Source organism: Equus asinus, chromosome 4 (genome assembly GCF_041296235.1).
Source record: "Equus asinus isolate D_3611 breed Donkey chromosome 4, EquAss-T2T_v2, whole genome shotgun sequence".
Lineage (NCBI taxonomy): Eukaryota > Metazoa > Chordata > Mammalia > Perissodactyla > Equidae > Equus > Equus asinus.
In genome coordinates, this window is record NC_091793.1 from 18,635,380 (window position 1) to 18,649,455 (window position 14,076).

Below are 14,076 nucleotides of genomic sequence, written 5' to 3' on the forward strand. Positions count from 1 at the left end.
TGTGTGCTGGCATGTAGTGTGTGTCTGTATGTCCCTGTGTGTGCGGTCACACATGCCATGTGTGAGTGTGGGGGGCTGCACTCCGGATGTGAACTCACTTTTTCCTTTTTAAAGTTTTTGCCCTTCATCAAACACATGTATTTCTTTGTGTATTTGTAGCAGAGAACCCAGAGCCATGTCAGGTGGCCTCTGCATGTGGCTGTGAACCTCCTCTGCTTGCGGGAACACCCACACTGGCAGTTAGGATCGCAGGATCAGCCCAGCAGCACTGAGACACAGAAGCAAAGGAGGGCCTCAGTGTAGAACAGGAATTCAGGTGGCACGTGCCTTGTCCGTCTCCACACCTAGGAGAAAAGCCACATCCAGGGAAAAAAAGCCACTTCTAGGTTGGGGCTTGGGGGTCTCAGGGACGTCCAATCCTTCCTGCTCACTTTATAGTTGGGAAGTCTGCTACCCAGAGTGGGGAAGACTAGTTAAGGTCATCTCACGGGCCCAGGTGAAAGCAGGACTCACTCAGCCCCTTGTGGCCCCAAGGCTCCCCAACTCCATGAATGACCCTGGCCTGAGCTTGCTGGGCTACAGCCTTGGCCCACTTTTCCATGGTCCCTCCTTGGGCACCCGCTTGCTTTGGGTGGGTCTGTGTGAGGTTGGCTATGCTCTGAGCACTGTCCCTGGGCTGGATCTAGACTCTAGGAAGGTACGCCCAGAAACACCTGGTGCCACTCAGGGTGCCTCAGGAGGCCTGCTGGCATGGCTGAGCCTGGGCAGTGTGCAGAAAAAGGAAGGAGGAGGAGAAAATGTCTGCTCTGCGCCTGCACTCAGGCTGCAGAACAGAAAAGTAGGTCTGCTCCCTCACTCATTCATTCTTCTCTCCCTCAGTCGGCCCACAGTTCTGGGGTTGCTGGCCAAGGGTGGCGGCAACTGCCCAGGCCTCTGGAGTACCTCTGGAGTAGGGTTGCCTGGGATTGTCACAGCCTTCTTTGTGGCATTCTAATAAGCTCGCACCAGGTTTGGGAAGTGAGGGGCCAGGCAGTGCCTTTCCCCTGTCTCAGAGGAGGAAACTGAGGTTCATTGGGGTGCCCTGGCTTGCCCGAGGTTATACAATACCCTGTATAGCTGAGCTTAGCCCAGAGGTCGTGGCTGTGTGTACCGTCTTAACTGTCGGGGTCACAAGACCATGGAAGTCAGAGCCTGAACATCCCAGAGAGGTCACCTAGCTTTGTGGTCCTCATATGGACCTCAAAGGAGCCCAGGCGTGGCCCCCTGCATTCCCACCTTTCTGATTATAGAAATCCCCACCACACCCCCTTAGAGCCTGTCCTGGCCTACAGACAGAAGAGACTCTCCTCCTCTGGTCTCCCTACAACACTTAGAACAGGGGACAAGAGCCAATAGCCAAGGCTCCACACCCAGAACTTGGTAACCATCCTCAGAGGCTTCTGTGAAAGGCACTATCTAGAGCACAGGTGAGCCCTCCCTCAGGAGCTCATAATTCTTAGTACCTGTCTCCTCTGAGAGCAGCCCGTGTGATACAGACTTAGGCCTTCAAGCCCTAACTAGTAGCCCCAGTGAGGCCTGGCTGCTCCCAGGCTGTATTAATATAGGCAGGGAATGGAGAACAAGGGAGATGACGATATCCATCCTGTGCTGTGCTGGTCAGATCACACCTGGGGCGTTGCGCTCAGAGCCCAGCCCCTGCATGGAGAGAGCAGCCTGGATGGTGAAGGGAATCAGAGTTGGGTCAGTGTCATTGGCCTGTGGGAGGGAGCACAGGCAGTTTATCCCACTGGATCCTGGGACCGATGGGCCGCTTGAGCCCTGTTTTAGGTCCTGGGAGGGGACGGGGGCAGATCAGGCAGAGGGGGGAGGGCCTCGTTCTTTGGCCCAGTAGCAGAAGAGGAAGGTGAGATGCTGGAGTTTCCCAGCAAGGTCAGACCCTGGGCCGCCCGGCTCCAGAGTCTGTGCCCTTGACTCCTGCGCTGGCCAGCTCCTCCTGAGAGAACCAGGACCAACGACTGTTGTGAGAGACGTCTGGGGTACCGGCATGCCCGGAATGATCTGATGAGAGCAGTGCCGTGTAGTCACGGGCAGGGTTCCGCCAGAGCAGGGGACACGTGCTACAGTCCCCTGGTGGCTGAGATGGCCTGGCCCATGTCTGTCAGCCGTGGGACGCCAGTTATCCCCTGTGTTGATGGGGCTTGTCAGGGTGGGCAGGAAAGGCCTGAGAGAGCGCCCCCTCTCCTCTCCAGAGGTGAGTGGCTGCAGGGCAGCCCTTCCAGCCCCGTGGAGTTCCATGAGCCGTGCCCATTACCACTCTCCATGATGACCATACGTTGGCAATAGGCTGGCCCCAGGCTCGGGGTGAGACCCCTTCTCTTTCTCAGGGAGGGTAAGTGGCTTCGTGCTCCAGTTTACCTTCCCCCAAGTGGAGGAATAGTTAGGTGCCTTGTGCTATTATAGGCCATTTGACTCAGAATTATTTCAGAAATAGTTTGTGCCCAGACCACAAAGGGCACAGGTTCCTTAGACATCTGCCAGCAGCCTCACCTCTTAACACGGCCGCGAGCCAGGAACCAAGATGTATGAACTGAAACCTGGGCCCTTTTCCTCATTTGAGCCTCTCTGCTCCTCTCTTAGAACCTGCCTGCTCCTTGTTTACCCAAGAGCTGGTGTTTGGTTCCCGAGTTTGGAACCACGAGCACAAGCACTAACTGAAATCCTGCAGTGTCGCCCCCACTAATTATGGCACTGGCTGCTTTCCTGGGGCCCTGGGAGGCTCCAGCCCGGTTGGCACGGGGAGGTAGAGAAGGCTGTCTCTGTAAAGCACAGGGAGGACATGGGGCTCCGAGGGGTAAAGTGGTCACTCAGGCGCTCAAGGCCTGCAGTGGCTCAGGAGGCTGCAGTCGGGATTCTGGCTCCACAGAAGGGGACAGGGCCGCAGGGGTCAGGAGCGGAGCGCTGCAGGCGGTAGACACGGTTGTTGTCAGTCTAGAGTGTGGGTGGAATAACACCCTCCAGAGAGCTGGGGGGCTGGGTGCTCTGGAGCGCCTCAGCCTGGGGCCATTCGGGGCCAAGTGGCCCTGCCCCACCCTTGGGGTCTCAGTTGCAGCCAGTCATTGCTGTTTCTAATCACTGCAAGTCCCTGAGCACAAGGTGAGAACAGGCAGTTATGTTTCCTTTAAAGAAGCCTCAAAATATGTCATCAATTTTAGATCCCCATTAAAATCAGTTAAAATGTTTGGATTTAAGGGTTGGAGTGATCAGTTTCATTATCTGGCTGACATACTTGTGTGAAACATCTGAGTACTAGGCTGAGTTTACCACAGGCCCCCCGGGCCCCCACTCGCAGCGCAACTGGAGAGACGCTGCGAGGCACCTGGCCCACCCCAGGTCTGAAGTCAGTTCCTCTCCCACAGGTATGCTTAGGGTAGATGCCATCTTCGTTTCCTGCTGCTGCTGTTAACAAGTCACCACAGTATTGGTGCCTTAAAACAACACAAATGTATTATATTCTGTAGGTCAGAAATTTGACTTGGGATTCACTGGGCTAAAATCAAGGTGTCGGCAAAGGTTGCATTTTTTTCAGAGGCTCTAGGGGTGAATCCATTTCCTTGCCTTTTCCAGCTTCTAGAGGCGCCCACATTCCTCGGCTCGTGGCCCTTCATCCATCTTCAAAGCCAACAGCATATGTCTCTCTGACCCTGCTTCTGTCACCACGTCTCTTTCTCTGACCCCCTTCTTCCACTTTTAAGGACACTTCTGACCACACTGGGCCCACCCAGATAATCCAGGATGCTCTCTCATCTCACAATCCTTAATTTGTCACATCTGCGAAGTTCCTTTTGCCACATAGGGTCACAGGGGATTAAGACCTGGACATTTTAGGGAGTTAGTCTGCTGAACACAGATGATTCAAACCTGGGCTATGAGGAACCTCCCGGGTCATCCGGTTGCTGTGAACCCTACTGAGGCAGAGCCCACCTCTGCCCTCTTCACTGGCTTATCCCCAGGGCCACCAGTGTCATAGCACAGGGCAGAGGCTAGAAGTGTGGGATGTGCTGGACCTTGGACCGGACGGCACAGGAAGCCCCACTCCTGCCCTGCCTCCTTCAGGGGGGCTTCCAGCCTCTGCCGTCCCCTTAAGTCCCCCCAGCCGTGATCATCCCCTGCTTCCTCAGGGTCTCAGTGCACTGAGGCCACTTCCTCTGGCAGCCTGTTGCTCCTCACCAATAGTGACACCACTTTACAGTTTGCAAGGTGCTTTCCAGTCAGCCCTGTGCAGTGAGTCCTCCCACCGCCCTATCAGGCAGCTCTCTCCACTTACAGAGGAAGAAGTGAGGCCCTGAGAAGAGCAGAGGCGCACCCCAGGCCATGCAATCATGAGCCAAGTCCGGGCCACAGGCAGAGACCTGCGAAGCCCCAGTCCAGGGCCCTGAGGCAGGAGCAGGGCAGGCCTGAGGTCGGCACAGGGCTCGGATATGTAGCTCAGCAGCCATTCCAGGTGGACTCTTCCCTCCTGAAGGTGCTGGACAGCAGACTTGCAGCCAGCCCGTTCCAGGGGCCCCTGAGTTCAACAGAGCAGAGCTCCAGGCCCAGTGAGCACAGCAAGGGTTAACCCTTAGCCCCTCTGGGCCTTGCACTGCTCCCCGCCTTCACTCACATCACAGCCACCCTGAGAGTGGCACTGAAGTGATTCCCATTTTACAGAGAGGAAACTGAGGCACAGAAGGATAGCTAGGAAGTTCTGTCCCTGCACTCCCACAGCTGGCACCTGCCCATCTCCCTGACCTCTCCTCCTCTGAGCCCAGGTTTCCCTTCGGGGAATGGGCATGCTCCATTCTCCTGGCCAGGCTCAGAGGAGGTGGACGTGAGGGAAAGGAGGACGTGCTGTGATGTATGTGCCTGGGGCCTGGCACACAGGACAGGGCTCAGTAAGGGGAGCCGTTGGAGTTCTTGGAAGGGAGAAAGAGGGGCTGTGACCTGGAAGACCAGGAAGAACAGGGAGAATGGGGCGATTATAGTAATCGCTGACGTTTGGTGGCGCAGACTGAGCCCCATGCTGCCCCAGCCTCATTTAACCGCACAGCCATGCTGAGAGGCCCAGCCAATGTCACGTCTCCTCTCACCACACACACTCCTTCTCCCCCAGCCCCCAGTTTCTCTGGCCACCCAGGGGCTGCCCACCTGCCGCCTCTTTTCTGCAGCCACCATCTCCAGGGGCCCTGGATCTCCCCTGATTTCACCAACCTGTGTCCCAGGCCACCTTCCCCGACCCCTAATTCCAGACTCACATGTTCAGTCACCTCCTGGAAGCCACCCTTTGCCTGTCCCAGGCTTCCTGCCTCAGTGGGTCATGCCACCCACCACTCTTTACCCAGATGCCATCTTGGACAGTTCTACCTGGCAAAGACTCATCCAGACCTAGCTGGACCTTCCTTGACACCCCCAGCCCACTGCTCTTCCCTGTTCCACCAGCACTCCATTTTGTCACAAGCCTGGGACCCCCTGACTGGGAGCAGAGACCAAGTCTTTGCCACCTCTGATGGCCTCTTGGGGCACAGCTCAGGGCCTTGCCCAGAGCAAGAGAACAGGGAAGGCTGGTTGGCTCAGCATGAATCAGAGCTTCCTGGAGGAGATGCCTAGGGATGGGTGGGCCTCACTGCTCACTCTTCATGCAGGCAGGTATCCAGGTGTCCAGCTGGAAGAGAACGGGCAGGCCCTGGAGCCCAAATGAGCCTGGCAGTGGGAAGGGGCTCAGATAGATCTGAGGCGAGGGAGGTGTGACACGGGGCAGTTGTCCAGGCCAGGCGCTCAGCAGGAGGCCCGGCCAGAGGGAGAGGGTAGATGGACCTTGGGGCCTGGGCAGACACAGGCCTCCCTGCCCACAGGGCTGAGCTCCAGGCACTGGGCTCTCGTTCAGGAAGAACCAGCGTGGTTAGGTTTTACCCTATCTCTGAACTGGTCCCAACTGTGACTGGTCTCTGGTCTGCTGGGGCCCCTGGCTAAGGCCCTGAGTCCTGCCCTCAGTCAGTCACACACACACACATAGCAGGCTGGTAGAAGGAGGTGGGTCATGCTGACTCAGCTGTGTTGTGGGGTAGAGTATGGGTGGAGGCAGGGTGCCAGGCAGACCTTATTAGAGAAAAGTAGAGGGCCAGGACATTGGCTGGCCCCAGATTGAGAAACTGAGGCTTAGAGAGGCTATGACCCACCCACAGCCACCCTATGCTTTGGGCAGAACCAGGGTTCCTGATGCCTGGGCCCTCACACTTTTGGGGACCAAGCCTGGCTGGAGAGAGTAGTCTAGCACCTGCCCTGAGAGGGCCCAGAACACTCACCTGTAAGTCCCTTGATTTCCTTTGGAGCCTGAGGCCTGTAGCTTTCCCCTCTCTCTGGCCTTGGGTGAAATTTGAGTCTGATTTCAGCCAGTCTGTAGGCATGTCTCATAAAGTGTAAATGCCATGGGAGACTTCACCTCCATGGGCACAGCTCACAAAGGGCATGCTTCTGAATGCCACTTTCTTAGCCTCCAGAAGTGAGGGTAGGGGCGAGGACAGGGTACTGGGAACTGGGGACGTGCTCTGCTCCCTTAGAGATCTGTCAGCGTGGGCACGCCCTCCCCAGGCTCTGAGGGTGGGTTCTGTGACGTAGGACTACCGATGGGGAGGAGGTTCCTGCTAATGTGAGCAGTAGGGTCAGAGAGACCTACCAGGAAGTATGGGCTTCAGCCCAGCTGTTGGGTTTAGAGAACTTGCAGTGGACCACGGTTTAGGAGGGTGCATCCAGCAGAGCCCAGTGGGCTGAAGCTGGGGCAGCACGGATAGGAGGGTGACAATGCAGCTGCAGGCCAGAGGACTGGGGGAGCACAGAACGGTGTTACAGAGAGGTGATGTGGCCAGACAGGCCTGTGGGGATGACCCCTACAACCTGGAGGGAGACGGTGCCCTCGTGGTCTCCTGGTAGAGGTGGCCCGGCCAGGGAGGTGAGGGGAATAGCTAGAGTTGTGCAGCTCTTCAGAGGCAGGTGTTTGGGGCTTCCCTGGGTGGGGGGGAGGGTATCCACATTTGGACCAAGGGGCTGGGCATGGGGGTCAGTGAATGGCACATTGGGACCTGGCCTCCCCTGACATTTGCCCCTGGATGGCCTTGGTAAACCCCTTCCCCTCTCAGGGATGTAAAGTAGAAAAGCAATTCCTAGTCCGTCAGCCTCTGGGGTCTGTGAGAAGGACCTGCTGGGACGGTGACACCTGGGCAAGTGCTTCATCAGAGTGACTTGTAGAAGCATCAAAGGGTGATTCCCAGGGGTTTGCCCAGTTCTCAGGCTTTGTGTAGAATGCCACCTGGTTTGTGGCAGGGCCCTCCCAAGTCTCCCCATGACTCAACATCCCCAAACCTGCACCAACTTCCAGGGCCCGGGCAACTCCCACATGGTCAGCCCCTACCCTGCAGCAAAGCAGAAGGTTCCCCCATGCCACGGCAGCTTTTCCACCTAGATGGGGCATACTCAGGGGGGATGGGGGGAATGAGCCCCACAGATAGAAGGTGGCCCTGCCCCACTGCTCCTCACACACTGCCCCGTCCTGCTGGGGCCTGGGCACCCTTGACCCCGACATGCTCGTTCTGGGCCCCTACCTCATCTAAGGGACCATGTTCCCCAGCCCCTCCCTGCCCCCAGCCCCTCCCTGTCCTGCCTCAACGTTTTCCTAGTTTTCTTGGCCTGTCAAGATTTGGTCCTAGTGGGTCCCAAAGCCCTTCAGAATGTGACCTCATTGCCCCCTGCCTCCTAATCACCCCTCTCGTATGCCCACTTTCTGATGTGCTTGCTGGTCCTGGCTGGCCCTGGAGTGATAACACTGATTGTCTGCTGTAGCCACAAATGTAAGGCACCCCAAAGAGCCCAGGGCATCTTTTTTTCACCATACTGGCTTTTTTTCAACTGCTTTCTTTGGAAGAACCCCAGTGTATAGAAACAGATGAAACTGGCGCTTTTCGGTCACCCTGCCCACTGGTTCCCTCTCCCCTCACCCACCTGGGAGGCCATGGCCCACTCCTCCTTGCTGCCCATGCCTTGAGGCCATCCTCACCTCCCTCAGGGCTTCTGTCTACCTGGCTCCAACCCAGGGCAGGCCAGGTGGTGGCTACAGACCCAGTGCGAGCAGCTGAGTATGATCGCAGAGAAGCCAGAGCTCAGGACCTCCTGCAGTGAGATGTCCTGGTCTGTCCCAAGGAAGCCAGGCCGCTTTTACGTTGCTCTGCTGGGCTGGGTCTTGGGATCCAGGATCTTTATTCTTAGAGCAGCGGCACTTGGGTGGAATTTTAACAGTGACTTCTCTTTCCAGTTTTGGTAACGGTTCTCTTTCCTGCCTCTCCAGCTCTGGGTTCCATTCCTCTGTCATCACACCAGAGTCACCTCACATCTCTGAGCCTCAGTTTTCTGTTTTGCAAAAAGGGCATTGTAGCCTATACTCTGAAGCAGCTTAGATGCGGTGCTTGACGTGCGGCCCCTGGCCATGTGTATGCAGGAGGCAAGGGCTCCATGATATTCCATTCCTTCCATCTTCTCCTTCCCCTGGCGCTAGCCTTTTACTGGGGCACTCAGAATACCAGTGAGGAATACCGCCTTGATGGCAAGTCCCAGGCAGTGAGGCGAGAAGCCAGGGGCCTGCCTAACCTTGGTCAGGTCGTAGGTGGGCTGATGCTGTAAGAGAGAGAACCAGCAGGGTAAAGCAGCACCTTTCAGAGGCTGGCCAGGTACTGCAATCTGGACTCCTCCAGGAGGCCCGACCAGCTCACAGGCCAGAGAGAGACAGGGCAGTCACGACTTTAGCCACCCCAGCCCTGGCCCCGGCTCCAGGAAGCCACGGAGGGGTGCACCAGTGCTGAGGGTCCCCACTGAAGCGCAGAGGTCTGTGCACAGGCGGTAAGCCCTGCCTTCCTCAGCCCGAGGCTGTCATCCAACCTGTCCTTCACTGACTCCCCAGGGCAGCCATCAGGAATCTGCAACAAGGCTGCCCCTCTGTTGAACAGCCTCTGGGCTAAGTCTTTGTGTCCCTAGACATATTTAGTATTGCCAGCGACCTGCAAGGGTGCCGTTCAGTGTTACAGATGAGGAAACTGAGGCTCAGAGAGGTAGTGGCTGGCCCACCATCACACCATCCTGCTCTTGCCACTGCACCACACCACACTCCCTCCTGGGGAACATGAGCAGGTGACAGTCCTGGCCTGTGAGTCTTTGGAGAGCGTTATCTGCTGTTGATGGGTGTTCTGGGGAGAAGGATCTGACCCCTAAACCCTCCTGGTTGCACATGGCTAGAGGGGCAGCATAGTGCCAGGGAAGGGTCACCAGCCCACCGAGCAGGCCTCCTGAGCCTTCTGTAGAACAGGCATAATAATCTTGCCCTCTCCTCCTGAGGACTGCCTCAGACGAGAGGCTGCGTGCAAGCTCCCTTTGGCTGCCCTCAGCCCCCTCCACTTCACAGGCAAAGTAAAGGCAGGAGTCAGAGGCCACCGTCGCTGCTCCTGACACCTGCTTTCATGTAAAACTTCAGTTGTCCATCTGGGTAGACAGGCCGTTCAAGATCCCTCAAACCAAACAAGGAAACCTGCCCAAGGGCTGCTCCTCTTGCTCCTGGGCAGGCCTCTTCTCTGCCCTTGACCCCTACCCCCCGTGGCTGCAAACTGCAGGGCACCTGCCGTTAGGTCCAGGAGGGTTCTGCTCTGGGCCCTGCTGTGAAAATCCCGCCCACCAGGCAGGCCCGTGAAAGGCTGTGGCCCTGAGATCCTAAACCTGCCTGGCACCTCTGGAACACAGTCCCCTGAGGAAAACTTAGCTCACAGCAAACTCCCCGGAGCACAGCCGAGTTTCTGGGCGGAGGGAGCCTGCACGATCATCTGGCACTGCAGGCCTGTTCCTTCCACACGGCTGGGCCGGAGTCAGCTGAGGGTCCAAGCGGGCCTCACAGTCGCCCAGCTGTGTGCTATAAAGGCAGAGGCCAGGACCCACTGAGGCTGCCTCAAGGCCGAGCTGGCCCTTTGAGGAACTTGGGCGGAAGGGGTCCACTGGCCTCAGACATGCCTGAGAGCAGTGCTGGCTGCCAAGCGGGGCCTTCCAAGGTCTCCTTTCCCACTTGCCCTCTGACCCAGGCTTGGGGCTGCAGCCCTGGACTCTTCAACCACTCTGCCCCCAGCTGCACTGACTCCCTTCCCCCGCAGTCCCTCCACACCCACTGTCACCATCACATCAGCCACCAGCAGGTCCACTCAGAGGACCGGGCACCCCTGGGGCACGTTCATCCAGCACCCCACCCTAGTGGCGCGTCTCTACCTGCAAGTAAGAGCCACCCTCCACAGGCCGCTCTCAGGAGTGGACATCTGCCCAGCCAAGGCAGAGCAGGGGGTTCTGGGCAGAGGTGGAGAGGCAGGGACTCAGAGGGAGTGTGGGAGGGAACAAGGCAATGACTTCAGCCAGCGGGGATGAGCCCCAACTCCCCACTCCCTGCTGAGTGGCTGGGGAAGCCGCTTCTCCTGTCTCGGCCTGACTCTCCTCGCTTGCCAAAGGGACTTCGTGAAGAAGACCAACCTCACTGTGACATTCCAGGCCATGAGGCACACGGGCCTGCTGACAGTGCTCATGATGGGCCACAGGGTGACCCAGAGGTCGTTGGGGCCAGCACATAGAGAAAGGGCAGTGAGGAAGACTAGGGCCACTGTGTAAGGGCTTTGCCAGGGAGCATGGCTCTTATCCCGAAGTGATGGGAGCCATGGGAGGCTCAGGAATCAGCTGAGGGAAGAGGATCGGAGGTCAGAGATTCCACAGCTGGGCCAGGCGAACCGGTGGCTAACCGCTGTTCACAGCTGGCTTCAGGTGATCCTAGTGGCAGGTAGACAGGTTGACCAGCCCTGACTGAGGCCTAGACAACTGGCTGAAAGGGCTTTGGGCTGCCCCTGCCACCAGGGTGAGGACTTCATGGGACAGGGCAGATGTCTGGGTTGGCAGGGTCTCTGTGGGTCACTGGGCCTCTAGGGGTGGGACCATTCACCTGTACTATTGACAAGCCTCAGTGATTCCCAGGCACACCACAGGTGTGAGAGGAAAAACCACAGCCCAGAGAGGGGAGGATCCTTTGCCCAGAGTCCCACAGCACTTTGGGAGCTGTGTGTGGCACTCGGGCCTCTGGACCCACGTGCAGGTGTCATCAGGGGTGCTACCGTGGCCCCACTCTGTTGTACAGCATGCAGTGCTGCTCACTGACACGCTCCCCAGCCCCAGATGCCCTCCTGCCCTCTCAGCCAGGTGAAGCCCACTCGCGCTTCGGTCCAGCCCACCTCGCCCTCCCAGTGCCCGTGACTCTGGCTGTTGCTGGTAGATTCAGAGGTCCTCTGTACTGCCAGGTTCATCTCAGGAGTCCTCCCCCTACCAGGCTTGGCTGGGGGCTGGGGCTCAGTCACTCCACTTTATCTCCTTCCTCACGGGGCCTCCAGAGTCTTGTTCTTTCATCCAGTCATTCCACAGAAATTGGGCCCCTCCACTGTGCCAGTCCTGTGCTGGGCACTGGACTCCTGACAGCAGGCACCCAGGATCACCCTGACACAGCTCTGCCTGGAAAGTAAGTGGTCATTTGGAGAGACCACCAGACAAATGAAAGTCCAGGGCCTGAGAGAGGCAACAGGGCTGAGGGGAGTTCCCAACTCAGACATCCTGAGTCTTGAGGGACGCATGAGGTTGGGCCGCAGGAACCAGCCTGTGGACCCTGTGGAGCCCACGCCTAGGTGTGATGGGACAAGGGGTGGGAGGCAGGCCCAGACTCCTGTGAGAAGGGCAAGGCCAGGCCCTGTTCTGTCTCCGGTAAACCATTAACCCTTGAGGCCTGGGTCAGCGTCAGCTTTGTCTCTAACTCTTCTCGCATGGCCACCCAGCACCAAGGAGTCGTTCCCAAACTGTTGGTTGGACAGAGGAGCGAACCCATCTGCTGCCCCGCTAGGCTGAGGCCTCCACAAGAGCAGACGCTGTCCAAGGCAGGTCTGCCCAGCGCAGAGCAGGAGCTCAGAAAACAATTGTCACATGAATCCACACCTGACTTTGGGTGCTAAGACTCCACCTTCAGAGGTTCTAAGAAATGGCACCAAGAGTGAGCATGGGGTCACAGTTATGACAGTTTACAAAGCACTGTCATGTCCACGTTTTGTCTGGGCCTTGCAAGAACTACGTGGTAAATATTACCATGTCCACATCGAACATGAGGAAACTCAGACTCCGAGAAGTGAAGGGACTTGCCCGAGCTCGCAGGGCCAGCGGATGGAGCCATTTTCTGACTCGGTAGCTCATGTTGTGTCCACTGCTGTGACTGAGACGGTCCTTCATGGGCCTCGCCAGACTCTGTCCCAGACCCAGGGTGGTGCAAGCAGGCAGCACCAGCTCAAAGGGCCTACTGCCGTCCGAGCCCCGTCTCTCTGTCCAAGCCCTAGCCGGGCTGCACAGCAGGTCCAGTGGAATGGCTGGCCTCCCCTGCTCAGCTTCTGCTCTGCCTCTGTGTGGCCAGTGCCTCTCACAGGGCCTGGCCCAAGGCAGGAATCCCAGAGGGAAAGACCAAAGACTGGCCCTTTAACACATCTAGGGTTTTCCCACCCGCTGAAAGGCGTTCACTCCTGGCCCCTTCTACTTTAGAGCCCCCAGCCTGGGGGGTAAGAGTTCTCCGCACTCCCTGAGTGAGGAGGCTGGGCACAGTGGGTGCACACCTCTGCTTCCTCAGGCCACCAGCTCTGCTGCCCCACTGAAACCGCCCCTTTGGCTCCCTTTTGAAGGCCTAGCTCTCTGGCCTGGTCTGGCTCACTCATCAGCCTGGAGTCTCATAGTCTTGGGTTCAAATACTGGCTCTTCCCAACAGCTGTGTGACCCAAGACATAGGGCCAGCTTCACAGGTGCGTGGTCAAGGGAGAGGAGACGGCTGTCTGGTTTCTGAATCTGAGACAGTGGTGGCCTAATACCAGGCCTGGGTGGCCTTTGGTCTTGGGGCACAGAGAGGTGAGGCTGCTCTTTGAGGCACTCTGAGGCAGGGCCAGGGCCGGTGACCCAGGTTGACTACCATCCAAGGCCAGGAGCCCCCTCAGCAGCACCCAGTAGCCTTTGCTTGGAAACTCCCAGGGACAAAGCTCCCAGTCCCCCCAGGCCAGCTTGTCCTGTAATTGTAGACTTCAGTCCCTAACCCCAGCGTAGCCCAGAGGACTGAGTAGACTTCATTGTCTCCCTTTCCATGTGTATCACGCTGTACTGTGCACTTCTGCTAATGTCACAACCATGCGCCCAAGGTGGGCGCGGCAGAAACAACCAAGCTGTGCTGTAGCAGGGGTGCTGCAGGCCCAGGCAGGCACAAGGCCCCTGCCCAAGGCCTCCAGTGAGAGCAGCATTGAGGACAGGCTGATTGCTGGTTGCTCACTCCAGCATAGGGCCTGGAAGAGAAGGCCCTCAGTGAATGTTGGCTCTCAGCATTATCACGAGCCTGGAGGCACTGGCTACCCAGAGTGAGGCAGTGGTCTGGAGGAGAGGGACCTTTGGGAGGCTGCGAAGGTCACATAGGAGGACACTGGAGGCCTGACGCAGAAAGGCAGCAGTAAGAACAGGGCCTGAATCAGATGTTAACGAGGTAGCAGGACCAGGCCTTGAGCCGCAGGGGAGGTGGGGCAGGGGGCCCCCTAGGATGCTGCCCTAGCATTCACAGCATCAGGGAGCGGTGGAAGAGGAGCCATGGGAGGAGCTAGAGAGTTGAGTGCATGCTTGGCTGTAGGGCCTGGGGCTGGGGCTGCCTGGACATGGAGATTTGATGTGGGTGCCACCAGCTCTGCCACTTACCAGCCGCACGGCGCTGGGCAGATTCCGAGCACTTGCATCAGTTGCTCGTCAGGGAGGTGGAGGGTGCAGGAGCTGTCTCACAGAGCTGCTGTGAGTGTGGGAGGCGTGAGGCTTGGATGGCTGAGTGGGGCCTGGCACAAGTGACCTGCTGCAACAAGGAGCTGGAGTGGTCAGCACCCAAGAACAGCCCACAGGCCCCTTCCCGGGGGCCCAGAGCCCCTCACTCAAAAC

At 57.9% G+C, this 14,076-nt stretch overlaps 1 protein-coding gene across 2 annotated transcripts in view; it reads left to right on the forward strand.

The window, feature by feature from the left end:
* SCUBE1 (signal peptide, CUB domain and EGF like domain containing 1) overlaps positions 1-14,076 on the forward strand; it is a 135,034-nt gene that overhangs the window by 81,992 nt on the left and 38,966 nt on the right. The window lies entirely within an intron of this gene.